General features: G+C 39.4%; 1 protein-coding gene across 10 annotated transcripts in view; it reads right to left on the bottom strand.

Annotated features, from left to right (window-relative positions):
* The window catches only part of RASGRP3 (RAS guanyl releasing protein 3), a 97,369-nt gene that overhangs the window by 45,995 nt on the left and 37,737 nt on the right, over window positions 1-13,637 (bottom strand). For 2 of the 10 annotated variants that reach the window (XM_074378714.1, XM_074378712.1), the window contains one exon: window positions 4,536-4,653. The exons of 5 other annotated variants lie outside the window; for them this stretch is intronic. The gene's annotated coding sequence lies outside the window, so the exon portion shown is untranslated. 3 more of the 10 variants (XM_074378717.1, XM_074378713.1, XM_074378715.1) reach the window with 2 other exon arrangements.

The following is a 13,637-nucleotide window of genomic DNA, read 5'->3' as shown; positions in this document are numbered from 1 at the left end:
ATACTCTCCTTACTGACTCTCTCATTCTCTTTTATTTCAGATTTTTCTCCTACAGCAAACGTTTCTTCCTTTCTCTAAAAGGAAAACAAATTTCAAGAAGTGGTGATGTCTCGCTTCGTCCTATGTAAGACCTTAACTAATTTCGCCTTACTCCTGAAATCACAGTACATACCAACAAAAGAGAAAACATAAGTAACTAGAACATTTCAGAAGTATCTTCAGTCCCACTTAACTTCTCTAAGGTTCACTTTCATCATCCTTAACATGAGAAAAATAATATTACTCTGCCATTCTTATCAGAACAACAAAAAAATTCATTTGAGAAGGTTTCAAGAGCATAAAACATGAGAAAAAAGGAAGTCCTAAAATTATGAAATGTTCCAAATTATATTTGAAAAGTCCTTATATAGGAATATATTTCCCCACTGGAACAATATTATAAATGGATTGCTAGTAGATTTACACATGGAGGACAAGGAGGTTGGTGGGGATCTGTCAAAAATGCTACAAATAACTTTTGGAATTCTCAAGAAGTTTAGCAGTTGATACCACTCGTTCCTTATATGCCAAACTAGCCTTCAGAAATTGTGTAAGTCCTAGAAACATGAAACTGATGGGTATTTTTAGATTGAGAGAGACAGAGGAGGAGAAGAAGAAAAAGGGAGAGAGATAACTTCTCACAAAGTCACTGTTACGAAGTTAGAGGAGGCAAAGGAATGGGGATAAGAATTTTGTTGGTACAGTTATAAAAGAACAGAGGAATTGATGAATTGGAACTAAAGTGTTAGCAGTTTAGGTAAACATGAGGTGTCATTTCTGGCCCCAAACAAAAACAAACAGCAAACACTAGCCCTCTGTCAGCCATCTTGCCTGTCTCTCCAACCTTCACGGTCAAATAAAATTTGCTGGCTCGATTTTATCCCCTCTTCAGACCACCCAAATCAGTTCTCCCTCCACTTCCCACCCCCACACCTCTCCAAAACTACTCCGGTAGAGGTCACCGGGTTCTGTTAGAAGTTATGCCACGTGTTACCCCTTGACCCCACCCTCCCTAAAATTCTCCCCTCGGATGGTGTTCCTGGCACCTTCTCTTCCCTGATTTTCCTCCTATGCCTCTGGTCACACATTCCCAGTCTGACGTACAGGTTTGCAGGTCTCCATACCTGGCCTTTTTCTTTTGCTTCAAATGCTCAGTGTAAGCTCATCCACAACCACAGCTTCACCCACCACCTCTGTGTTGGTGACACCAGTGTGGTGCATAGTAGAGGGCAGAGTGGGCTCTGAAGAGAGGCAGGCTTGAGATCACACCCTAGCTCTGCTCCTTACTAATGAATGACTTTGGGCAGGTTTTACTTAACTTTTGAGTAAGTTTTCATATCTTACTATCATACATTGCTAGTGGAAATGTAAAATGAAACAGCCACTTTGGAAAACAGTTTGGTAGTTCCTCAAAGACATAAACATAGAGTTACCAGATGGTCAAGCAAATTCACTCCTGCGTACACACCCAAGAGAACTGAAAACTTAGTGTCCACAAAACATTTGTACACAAATACTCATATCAGTATTATTCAGAATAGTTCAAAAGTGGAAACAACCCAGATGTCCGTGAACTGGTGAATGGAAAAACAAAATGAGGTGTATCTATACAGTGGAATATTATTTAGCCATAAAAAGAAAAGACATTGATACATGCTATAATAAGGATAAACCTAATCATTAAGTAAAAGAAGCCAGACACAAAAAAGGCCATATATTGTAAATTCCACTTATATGAAATGTCTGGAATAGGTAAATCCAATAGGTAGAGACAGATAGTAAACTAGCAGTTGCCAGGGGCTGAGGAAAAGGAGGACTAGGGAGTGACTGCAAAGAGTTCAGGGTTTCTTTTTGAGGGTGATGAAGATGTTCTGGAATTTGACTGTGGTAATTGCACAACCTTGTGAATACACTAAAAATCACTGACCTCTACTCTTTAAAAAAAGTAGATTCTAATGGTATATGAGTTATATCTCTATTGATTTTTTAATTAATTAAAAAATATGTTGTCTTCACTTTCCTAAACTACTATATCTCCTATATTTTCTTCCTTGATTTATGGCTCAAACTGCCTCCCAATATTCCATGCCAGAAACTTGGGACTCACCCTAGATTTCCTGGCACCTTCCTTCATCATCCCTCCATGTCCGAGTCTGATCATCTACCTCCTGATTGAATGAGTGGTGTGTGAGCATATACCTCCACTTCTTTCCCTCTCCATTGCCACTCCTGGGTCCAAGCTGTCATTACTTTTCCCTGGGCCACTGCGATGCTTACTTGTCAGGCTTCTAGACTGGCTCTCACTTCTTGTTTATCTCTCCTCTCCATTAGTGCCAAATCAGTGTTCCCAAATTATCAGAATGATCACATAACCCCTTTATTTAAAGTCCTTCCACCATTCCCAATTGGCTCAATCTAAAGTCCGTGCTTAGCATACAAAGCCTTTAATGAATGGCTCTGATTCTGCCCACCCACACCCTCACTCCTCTTTACTCACCTCTGCTTTACCCAATGCATGTTCTATTACTGTAAAATGAACTTCTTTTTCATAGTGCCCATGTGATATGGACTGAATGTTTGAGTCCCCTCAAATTCCTATGTTGAAACCCTAATCCCCAATGGGGGGGTCTTTGGAAGATAATTAACTCATGAGGGTGGTTTGTTGTTTAAGCCACCCAGTTTATGGTACTATTGTTAAAGCAGTCTGAACCGACTAAGACATGATTTGCCTATATTGTTTCTTTTTTTAGAATGTCTCTCCTCCCCACAGTATGTCTGCTTGGCAATCACATACTCACTTCTCAAATGCCTACTTGAAATCTCCTCCTCCCTCCCAACTTTTCCAGGCAGACTTTGGCACTCAATGTACTGACTTCCTTTAGGCTTTGTGTGATTTATGTTACTGAATAGTTCTGTCTCCCCAGTAGTTTCTTAAGAACTAGACCCTGTCTTTTGTCTTTCTAGCTCCCAAAACAGAAGTATGTCTGATATCTTTATATGGTTATCTTTCTCTGCCGTCTTATTCTTCCAACATGGTCTTCAAACTTTAAATTTATTTCTTCTCCAACTTTCCTCTCTAATCTTATTCTTGTCTTGAACTTTTTTCTTTTAATTATTGAATAAATTTATTTCCTTTATTTTAACATGCCTGTAATGGAATTTCAAGACCCGTTTCTAGATTTTTAGTAGTACAGATTTATGTTAGAGAGAATAAAAGTGTACCAAATACTTCTTCCAGTCATTTTCTTGTCTATTCAATATTTGTTTCTGTGCCAGATACTGTGATTAACACCATGGCAGAGGTACAAGTACGTAACAGGCACAGACTGTGATCTCAGAGGCCTCAGGGTCTAAAGAGGTGACACATATCAACAGAAATTATGATATAGGGCGTTATGAAAGAGAAGTAAAAACAAGCTCTGACTCACAGAATTGAGCTGTGCCTTGCAGCATGAGTGAGGTTGCACTGAGCAGAGAAAAGAACACTGCATGCAGAGAGAATGATGCTGAAAAAAAGCAGACAGATATGGAAACACAGGAATGCTAACAGAATGGTGCTGTCTTAAAATGAATTAAAGTACCTACATGTTTATTCATTCACCAAACAAACATAGAGAGGGGGCTACCATGTTCTAAGCATCAGAACTAAAAGCCTCTGTGATGGTCCATGTGGTATAATCCAATGTATTCCTTTCCTGTGGGTCTGTGTAGGCTTCACACGTTTTACTCCTTGAATGAGTTCTGAGTATATAACTTAATGGTTAAGGGCCTGGACTTCAGAGCCAGACCACTGGGATCAAATTTGACTCTTACACTTTCTAGCTGTGTGGCCTTGGGCAAATTATTTAATCTTCCTATATCTCTGTATCTTTATCTGTATGGCAGGATAATAACAGTATCTCTGTTGGAGGGTTGTTATGAGAATTGAATGAATGAGTGAATATAGGTAAAGTGCGTATTAACTGACACACAGAATATTCTCAGTAAATGTTAGCTACTATCATTGTTTTCCTGGCAAGTGACAAAAAGTGCCTTCTACCTAAGGGATATAATGATTCCTATTTATGTCATCTCTCTCAAACTCAGAAGTCACATATATCTATTTTGCAAAAGACTTGGGGGGAAAGTAAGGAATGTTGGGGAGGAAGGGAGGGAAGGAAGAAGGAAGGAAGAAAAGGAAAAAGAGAAAAGGAAGAGAAAGAAAAAACGGAGAAAGGCAGCATAGGCTGGAAATTTGAGTTATGAATTGAGAACTAGTTTAAATACCATTTCTACCAACTGTGTCTTAGTCTCAAAAAATTTTTAAATGAAGATTCTGTTATCAACTTCCCTATTCTAATATTCATTATTTTTGGAGGATAGACCTAACTTCTCTAGATATGCAAGCCTGTCTATTCAATTATATTTTTACTGATCAGTTACAATCTATTTTTTAAAGAGAGATTTATCAAGCACATACAATAAGTACTTAAGGGGATACAAAGACATGTACATGCCCCCAGAGAGGTTAGAGACCAGGAGATTTCAGTAGATCCACACAGAAATGTCAGCAGTATCTTGTGTGTACCAATGAGTCATGGAGGGGATCCAAGTCTTGACACTGCATTCATTCTTCTGTGAAATGGAAATAAATGCGTGTCAGGTTACTAATACTTCAAAAACAATTCTTGAGAGTAGATATTGCACAAAAACACTTCCACCAAAAGTTTTACTGATGGATCCACTTGTCACAGAAGAATGTTGAAGAGTTGAAATAGTAAGTGAAACCAAGCTGGGCACTAAAATTAGAACGAGAACCTCATCGGCTTCTGTGGTAATTTGCGGGGATTTCACAAATCTGCATATTCACACAGTTTTATACCCTTGCCAATCTTTATCTCACCACAATATCTCATCTTCAGTGACTTCTTTTTAACACTTGCTTCTAGTTTCTAGTCCAGGAAAGTGGACATGTATTTATTTATTTGTTTAGATACTCTTTAAATATTAATCACAAAAAAACCTGAAAGCATTCACCAAGAATTTAGGTAAAAAGATACTTCCTCACTACTAAGTGCAACACAAATTATTTATAGCATTTTTAAAACAGAAAAATGCAAATGAAAATGTTTAAACATTCTCACTAACTTACTACTACATAATAATGTAGTAATACTTGGTTCGGGAGATAAAGGCAAAAACCCATCATAAAAACATCAACGACTGTGGGAAAATACTGGACTACCTGAAGCCATATCTACACTGAAAAATCAAGGAGTGCTCAAGACCCAAAATGTATTACCTTCATGTATCTTAAACAATGTGAAGGGAGCCCAGATTTTGTAAAAGTGTTTTTTTTTTAAGTTAGTTATTGCACTTTATTATTATTTTTTAAATTTTATTTTATTGAGTTATAGTCAGTGTGCAATGCTGTGTCAATTTCCAGTGTACAGCACAATTTTTCAGTTATACATGAACGTACATATATTCATTGTCACATTCTTTTTCACAGTGAGCTACCACAAAATCTCGTATGTATTTCCCTCTGCTATACAGTATATTCTTGTTTATCTATTCTATATATACCTGTCAGTATCTACAAATTTCGAGCTCCCAGTCTGTTCCTTCCCACCCCACTCCCCCCTGGCAACCACAAGTATGTATTCTATGTCTATGACTCTGTTTCTGTTTTGTATTTATGTTCATTTGTCTTTTTTTTTTTCTTTTTAATTCCACATATGAGTGATCTCAAATAGTAAAAGTGTTTTTGTTTCTCAGGTATTCCAGTTTCTTTCCTAAAATCTAATGTTGCTTTTGGATACGGAGTTTTCAATTTGACAATGTGTTGTCCACAGAGTGCCAAACATCTGTTTTAAAAAGACTGGAAAATTCCTTGCATCATCTAGGTGTATCCAAATCTCCATATCTTTATTATAATATGGAACAACCTGAGTCTTTCCAGTGAGTTTTTTTTACAGAGACCCATATTCACACCAAGATGACTGAACAGATGCCATACTTGGCATCAGCAATATCTCACACAGATGTACTTGTGGGTCCTAACACAAAATCGTGCTTCCTGTAATAACCCAAGAACTCTGGCTCTGACGCGACAGCAATTAAATAGGAAGGTATAGTGGCTATATACACATTATAAATATTGTTCTTAAATGCCCTTCTCTTTTTGCATTTTCCCCTTTATTTGAAAGCCTAGAGACACACAAATAATAAACCACAAGTCTCAGTTTTTTCCTCCAAAGTGAAGATGATATAAGTTAACAAGTTCTTTGTCACCCAGCATCTACAGGTTATAAAATAGTGACCTCCTAAACAGAGATCTAGCTCATAGACATATTTTTGGTTAGGTTCACACAGGACTGGCCATCACAAAGTTGTAGAAATTCTGAATTAGTTGCAAAAATGTGCAAATCCAGATTTTCACCTTAAAAAAATCCAGTTTTCTAGATTCTTGTGGAAAAATCAGATCTGCTGGTTTTAGGGCTGCATCCCCATGAGGCATCACCTGGCTGGAGCTGAGTGGCAACCACCTCCCAGTTCCCCAAAATCTCCACTACCCTCTATTGTCTCCCCAAACTGAGGCCAAGTGTCAGGGCCATTTATCACCCAACTCTGTGCCTTTTCTTCTGTAGTACATTTAAGAAGAAAGCGAAATATCACTTGTCCTAGGCAGAGAGAATTTGTCTTATCCCTAAATCCACTGCACTCATTCTGGTATTTTCCTGGCCTTACAAACGTTTGCCTTTGCAAGCCCCTTCCTGCAGCTCCCCAGGATGCCAGCTGACATCAAGATGCTAAGGAGGGCTCTTTAGAATGTTTCTATTTGTGCATTGGACAAGGAAGAATCACAAGACAGCTACTATGCCTCCTGGCATATTTCCATTCAAATGTAGGCTCAAATTGCAAGACTAAGTCTTGCTCAAGCAAGAAAGTAAGATGTGGATTTCTATAGCATTTGTCAAGCTTGGTCAATAAATTATTTGTATCCATTTATAATATGAGTAAATTTCTAGATTACCTCCAAGTTTTGCAACTTCCTCAGATACCTGTGTTCTTCTTTTACAGAAACGTTGTCCTAATCACAAAATGGATGTTCACTAATGATTCCCAAAGAGCATGGGACTTGGTGCCAAATGCCCTCTAAGCACCTAACTTTGTAGATTCTGGAAAGATTAAAGGCAACTAGAATGTACACTGGGATAGCTACACAAAAAGTACCTACCTACTTATGCTTAGAGGCAAATACATTTTCAGATTCCCCACACTACAATAAGTATCCAGTTTCACTCTCTCCCACTTCCTCTCTCTGCTGCTTTGGATTTGTTGACTTAAACTAGTAATGGCTTATTCCTTCATGTCAGATTCAAATAACGCACAGGTACTCATCACTGTGGACTTCTCAGGATAATCTCCTGTGGATAATTTCCAGCACTTAGATAATGAGTCACTTGGATAATTAGTGACTATATACGCTGAGTTGGTATTCTTCCTTTGTTGTTGTTTATGACTCTAAAAATAGAAACCAGCAACCAGGGGAGTGTTATTTACTGGTCAGTGCAGCTGCAAGGATTAACCTCTAAACACCTGATTTCGTCATCTTGCTCATTCAAGTCTTCTGATAGAGCTTTTTTTGTCTACTCCAAGAAAACCTCTGGTTCTATTAGAGAAATAGATTGTGGTACAGGAGAGACAGAGACATATTTTCCCTCTTTTCAAGAGGACCTTTTATTTTTCAGGTTAACTACCTCACTTTATAAAGGAGAGCCTCGGGGCCAAAAAGAAAACATAATTTGCACAAGTTTAAACAGTGAGTTAATCGGAGAAAGAAAAATATGCCATCACAGTAGTGCTTCCATAGAATCCAGACTCATGGTGGGGTCCCTGGGACGTAAAAAGTGCATGTGTCAGAGGCTGATTTTGAACTAATGCATCTGCTTAAGAAAGTGAGTTTTCTGATATGAAGCAGTTGTTTTGCTATTTAGGTATGGAGAATTGAATCAGCAGCTATATGTTGTCAGTCATGGGATTTCTGCTCATCAGTCTGGTTTCAAGGGAATTTGACTCTTGAACTTTGCAAAAACTATTTCAACCTAATCATCTCCCTTTGTCAAAATAATTTTTGTATTCAGGGGTCTAAAATGACAGTGGAGGGTTTAGTAAGAAGCTGATATTCCTGGTTGATGGGGGCTGGGCATCAGAAGCAGTTCTGGGTACCTTTGAGATGAATAAAAATGTGTGGTGAAGGTGAGATTGACCTCAAAAGTCGTCTTGGCACAAACAGCTGGCTCCCTGGCTCTGACGCTTGGATCCAGAACCCTGTCTCGTCATTTACTCTTGTCACATGGAGCCCCACATATTTTCTTGGTTATCTTTGTTCATTCAAACTTTGGCGTCTCTTTTAAAGTCTTCCAGAAAAGAGCCACACATGCTCCATTCCCTGAATCTAAACTCACTCCTTCAACACCATTATAAGCTTTGAGACTCTGCTCTTCTGAGTTTGGGACTACATTATCTGCAAATTACAACTCTCATCATCCTCGTCCTCAAATTCCATTCACATCAGACAGCAGCAGCTTTTTCAAGAGGGATAACGATTGGGCAAATGGATTTTTAAGGAGCAAGTTCTTCCCACATTCCCAGCAGTTTGATTCTGGCTCAGGTGGCTCCAATCTTAACTCTGGGGGAAGAGACTTCGCCACTTTACAAGATTACCATATTCAGGAGGATACCTGTCTCTTATTAAATGTTTGAAAGAAATTCAAGAAGGCCCCTGGGCTCAGATGGATAACCTGCCCGGTGAAATGAAGGAGAACCTATAGAAAAGATCTACGCTCAGCACAAGAGCCCATCAGCCTTCCACGCGTCCGTCATACTTCATACTTTGCTCGGTAGTGTGGACTCATGAAGCCCAGGGCAGAGAGCCAGGCATGGTGCTGCCAGCTGATCCTGTTCCTGTGCTCCCAGTCTCCCATCCATGGTGCAGGGTGGTTCTTCCACATTCAGAACATTTGCTCACTAGGGACCTCCCCTCCCCCAGTCCCACTCCTTCATGGATCAGTAACCATAAACATAGCTACTTTGTGGGGCAGAGCAGTTTCTAGGAGAGAAACTTGTATTCGTTTGTTAACACTGCTGTAACAACATATCACAGACTGAGTGGCTTAAACAACAGAAATTTCTCATAGTTCTAGAAGCTGGGAAGTCCAGGATCAAGGTGTTGCCAATTCAGTCCCTGGTGAGACTCTTCCTGGCTTGCAGCCTTCTTGCTATGTCCTCACATGGTAGAGAGAGAGAGAGCTCTGGTGTCCCTTAGAGCACAGCCCTGTTGGAATAGGGTCCCATGCTTATGACCTTGTGTAACCTTTAATTACCTCCTTATAGGCCCTATCTTTAAATACAGTTACATTGAGATATAACATGAATTTTAGGGGGACACAATTCAGTCCACACCAAAGCTCTTAACCAAGAATCAGAGATTTATAAAACTTATGACATCACATGTAGAATTTTGTGTTTACGCCTGTGAGCTTTTTTCTGGGGAAGAGGATCCATAGCCTTCCTCAGGGTCTCAAAGGGGCCTGTGACCAATAATAGTTTAAGAGCCACTACTCAAACACACAGAGACTGATTGCCGCAAAGGATTTCAGAAGAAGACACAGGAAAACAAGTATTCCCTAAGGTTCCACCATCTGATGTCATTTTAAAACAGATGAACTTACCCAGGGCAAAAGGAATGGAAACACATCACTCCCTGATTCTCACCACCAGCTTTTTGGAGTCACAAAAAATTTGACATACTGCCATTTTCACTCCCTCCCAAGAGTCCATGAGCAACCTCAGACTTAACATCCAATTTAAAAACATAAGGTTTCCTTTTGCAGAGGCATCTATGCCCCTGTCAGGGTCTAGAGATACTACACCTACTCCTCCCCGTGAAGTTGCTTCCTCCACCACTTCGTTCACCTCCGTTACCCTTCAGTACCTTGGTCAGATGCCATGAGAAGGGAGGGTGGGCACTGTTCTGTGCGGTCCACCAGCGTCATATGACACTTCCCACAGGGCAGGGCAGCAGAGAGGAGGGCCCTGAGGCTGCATAGACAATGATATAATCCTAGCCTGTCAAGTGTGATGTCCTTTCAAATAGGGTGTATTAACCATTTAGACTGATGACATTTTTTGGCTCACAAACCACAGGAGTGCGGACATTAACCCAGTGCAGTGCAGTTCTCAGACTGGAGAAATTTGTCCGTGTGTGCAATCGCTGTACCCTCAAATGGGGCTTTGCTTGTCTTTTATGCAAAGGAGATTTGTGTCTTTCTTCAAAGGAGATTAAAGGGCAATAATCTAACTTTGCCCTATAAAATAATTCTGGAAAAGAGACAATAGTATTATTTTATGTTATAACTAAATAAATTGGAACACAAAGAAATTAAATAAATTTTCAATTGGTCAATCTGTCCATCAATCTATAAGCATTTATTAAATGGTAACTTGTTTTTCCTCCCCCACCCTCGGTGATGTTTAAATGTTACCTTTTAATCTAATTAAAAGTATGATTCTAACAGCAAAAGGACCTGATTCTTTTCTTGTCAGGGGGAAAAGAATGTCTGTTTTAGGCTCAGTATTCAAATCCTAAGTCCTTTATTGACTCAATGAATATCGACTAAGCACATACCTCTATGTTTCAGACATTATGCCAGGGCCAGGGTATCCAATGGTGAATGACACAGACCAAATCTCTGTGGCGTGTACTGTTTATGGAGGGAAACCGACATCAAACAAGTAGATAAAGTTGATATATGATTACAAATTGTTATAAGAGCTATGAATGAAAATCCAAATGAGAGGACAAAGAGAATGACAAGAGGGATTATTTTAGCTGAGTGGTAAGGAAAGATCTCTTTGAAGAGACAGTATTTAAGCCAAGAATTGAAACTTGGAGATTAATTTAGTGAAAGATGTGAGGGAAACAAAGGCTTGAAAAACAGGTGAGGTCATAATTATCCTTACTGAGTTGGAGAAGATTGACAGGATGGAGAGAGTGGGTACATTGCAAGACATCTAGAGTTGTGCTTAAGATGCCTTCAGGCTGAGATGCCTGTGAAACTCCTATGTGCAGGTCTCAAGAAGCTGTTATTTATACAAATATGGAGGTCCAAGAGAAGATCTGGATGGAATTTAAAATTGGGAGTTAACCCCATGTGAACAGCATTTAAAGCCATAAGAATGGCTCATATTCCTTAGGAAGAATGCATAAAGAGAAGGGACAAGATAGTCCCCCCTTAAGCCTTGGGCATTCTAGAGGTCAGAGAGAGGAGACAAAGCAGAAAAGTGTCTTAAGGAGGAGTTGTCAGAGGAGCAGAAGCAAAACTTAAAGCATTTTGTGCCATGAGGCCAAGAGAAGAACGTGCTCCTGGAAGTTAAAACAATCAACTGTGTTGAATGCTACTGAGAGGTCAAATAAGAGAAGGATGGAAAACTACCTGCTTTATAATTTTTGTTACAAGGAGGTCACTGGTAACCTTGACAAGAGCAGCTTCAGTGGAGCTATGGACAGAAGCCACGTTAGTGTGAGTTGAAGAGTGAATGGGAGGGCAAGAAACAAAGATAGCATGTGTAGAATATGAGTTTAATGAGTTTGTTTAGGATTAGCATGAAGACAAATTGGCAGAGGTTGTGGGAATCAAGGGGTATTTTTGTAAGACGAGAGTTGCTGGCACATACCTAGATGCTGATGAGGATGATCTATTAGAGAAGTGATCATTAAAGATTCAGAAGGAGAAGGGGATAACTGAAGATAAGGGCATGGCTACCAGCTGTAACAAGAATGAAGAAAGGAGAATATGGTTGCAAGCACAGATAGAGCATATATAATTGCTGAGGGGAAAAGGAAGGAGAATAACATCAATCAGAGATATAAAATCACCAGGCTGGCAGCAGGAGCTTATCTAATCCACCTGTTTCTGATACCCTCCAATCTCCTTGAATTTTTGAAGAGGAAAGAAGGAAGAGAGAAATGAGCTCCCCAAGTCCAAGAGGGAGATATCCCAGGATGAACTGTCCCATAACTTAGTATCTAATGATCCTTTTTCCTGCTCCTATAAGCAATGTGGTCCTCATTCCTTTGAATGCTGTTCTGTTAGTTAAATATCTGTATTGTTGTCTGCCAACATTTGATGCCCTTGGACACCAAAGAGTGCTGTCATCTTGTGCTGTGAACCACTGAACTTGGCTTTTTGTGAACTTTATTCTGGAGGACTAGTCATTTGACATCTCATTTTTGCCATCATGCCAATGCAGATTGTCACTACTTACTGTTCAACAGCAATTACGAGAAGGAATGTCATGTGTAAATCATCTGAAGTGTTTTGAAGGCATATTAGAGTAAGACTTGTAACTGACTCACATGGATCAGGGTTTCTCAGCCTCGTTACCATTGATACTTCAGCTGGATAATTCTTTGTTGCAGGGGTCCATCCTGTGTATCACAGGCTGTTTAGCAGCATCTTCAGCCTCTACCCACCAGGTGCTAGGAGTACTTCACCCCCACCTCCACCCGCAGTAGAGACAGCTCAAAACATCTCCGGACATCACATAATGTTCCCTCGAGGGTAAAATTTTTCCTAGTTGAGAACCACTGATATAGACAGATGTCACAACATAAAAATGAAAACTGAAAAAGTCAATTAACTAAATTTTTTCTAGTATCAGAATGTCTGCTTTTAGTGTAGGCATATGCCTGGCTATTTGACTGAATTTTTCAGTTTTCAAATGAATCCTAGATATCTTCAACAATAACAGACATTTGAATGAATGCGTCGTCTAGACACCATCTCAGCTTGATTTTCCATTCTTGAGGCAACTGGCAGGATTTAACACGTCAGAATTTGACTCAATTTAGAACACTTCAAAGCTTTCTAAGTCTAAACTTGTTCCTCATCTACAAACTGGCATATCTTGGCCCCTTTTTCATCTCTATGTTAATCATTTTCAGTTTTATTTTAATTTTGCTGTTTATCATAAGCTGTTTTAATCCTTTTGAAGAACTTTAGAGGACAAATACTTATACATTGAGGCATTTTTTTCAATATGTGAATAAAAAATTCTATTTTGTGAGAATAATTCACTTCCTTTCCCATTGCCCAAGTACTGGCTCCCCCTGAGTAATCTCAGGATGAGTCTATATTGAATGTATTGCCTGTATTACAGTTTTTACTTATAAATTATTCACTATGTTGCGCTGTTACTGTGCAGTTATTCCAGGCAGGGAGTGATGCTCAATGTGAAACTATTGGAGGTGATTTGTTCTCCTACAAGCTCTATCACTTACTGGCAAATAGCTTGTGCTTCTGGGTGTCATTTTCTCACATTCAAGTCCAACTAACATTTACTGAGAGGCATGTGGTTTGCCAAGTCAAAACTTGACAGTGCTTCAAAGGCTCTTTTGTGGGAGGGTGTGTCTGCTTCACATGGCAACAGCTTTTGAGGATCAAGAGGTCCTCAAACAGCTTCTTGCTTTCATAAATAACCCAGGAACAATCAGCCATGAATTCCGTTAATCCTCCTTGAATCACAGCCTTTCCTTTTGGCAAAATAAATGT

The sequence above is a fragment of the Camelus bactrianus genome, chromosome 15, assembly GCF_048773025.1.
Source record: "Camelus bactrianus isolate YW-2024 breed Bactrian camel chromosome 15, ASM4877302v1, whole genome shotgun sequence".
NCBI lineage: Eukaryota > Metazoa > Chordata > Mammalia > Artiodactyla > Camelidae > Camelus > Camelus bactrianus.
The sequence above is the reverse complement of the archived record's forward strand: the minus strand, read 5'-3'. Positions and strand labels throughout refer to the sequence as shown.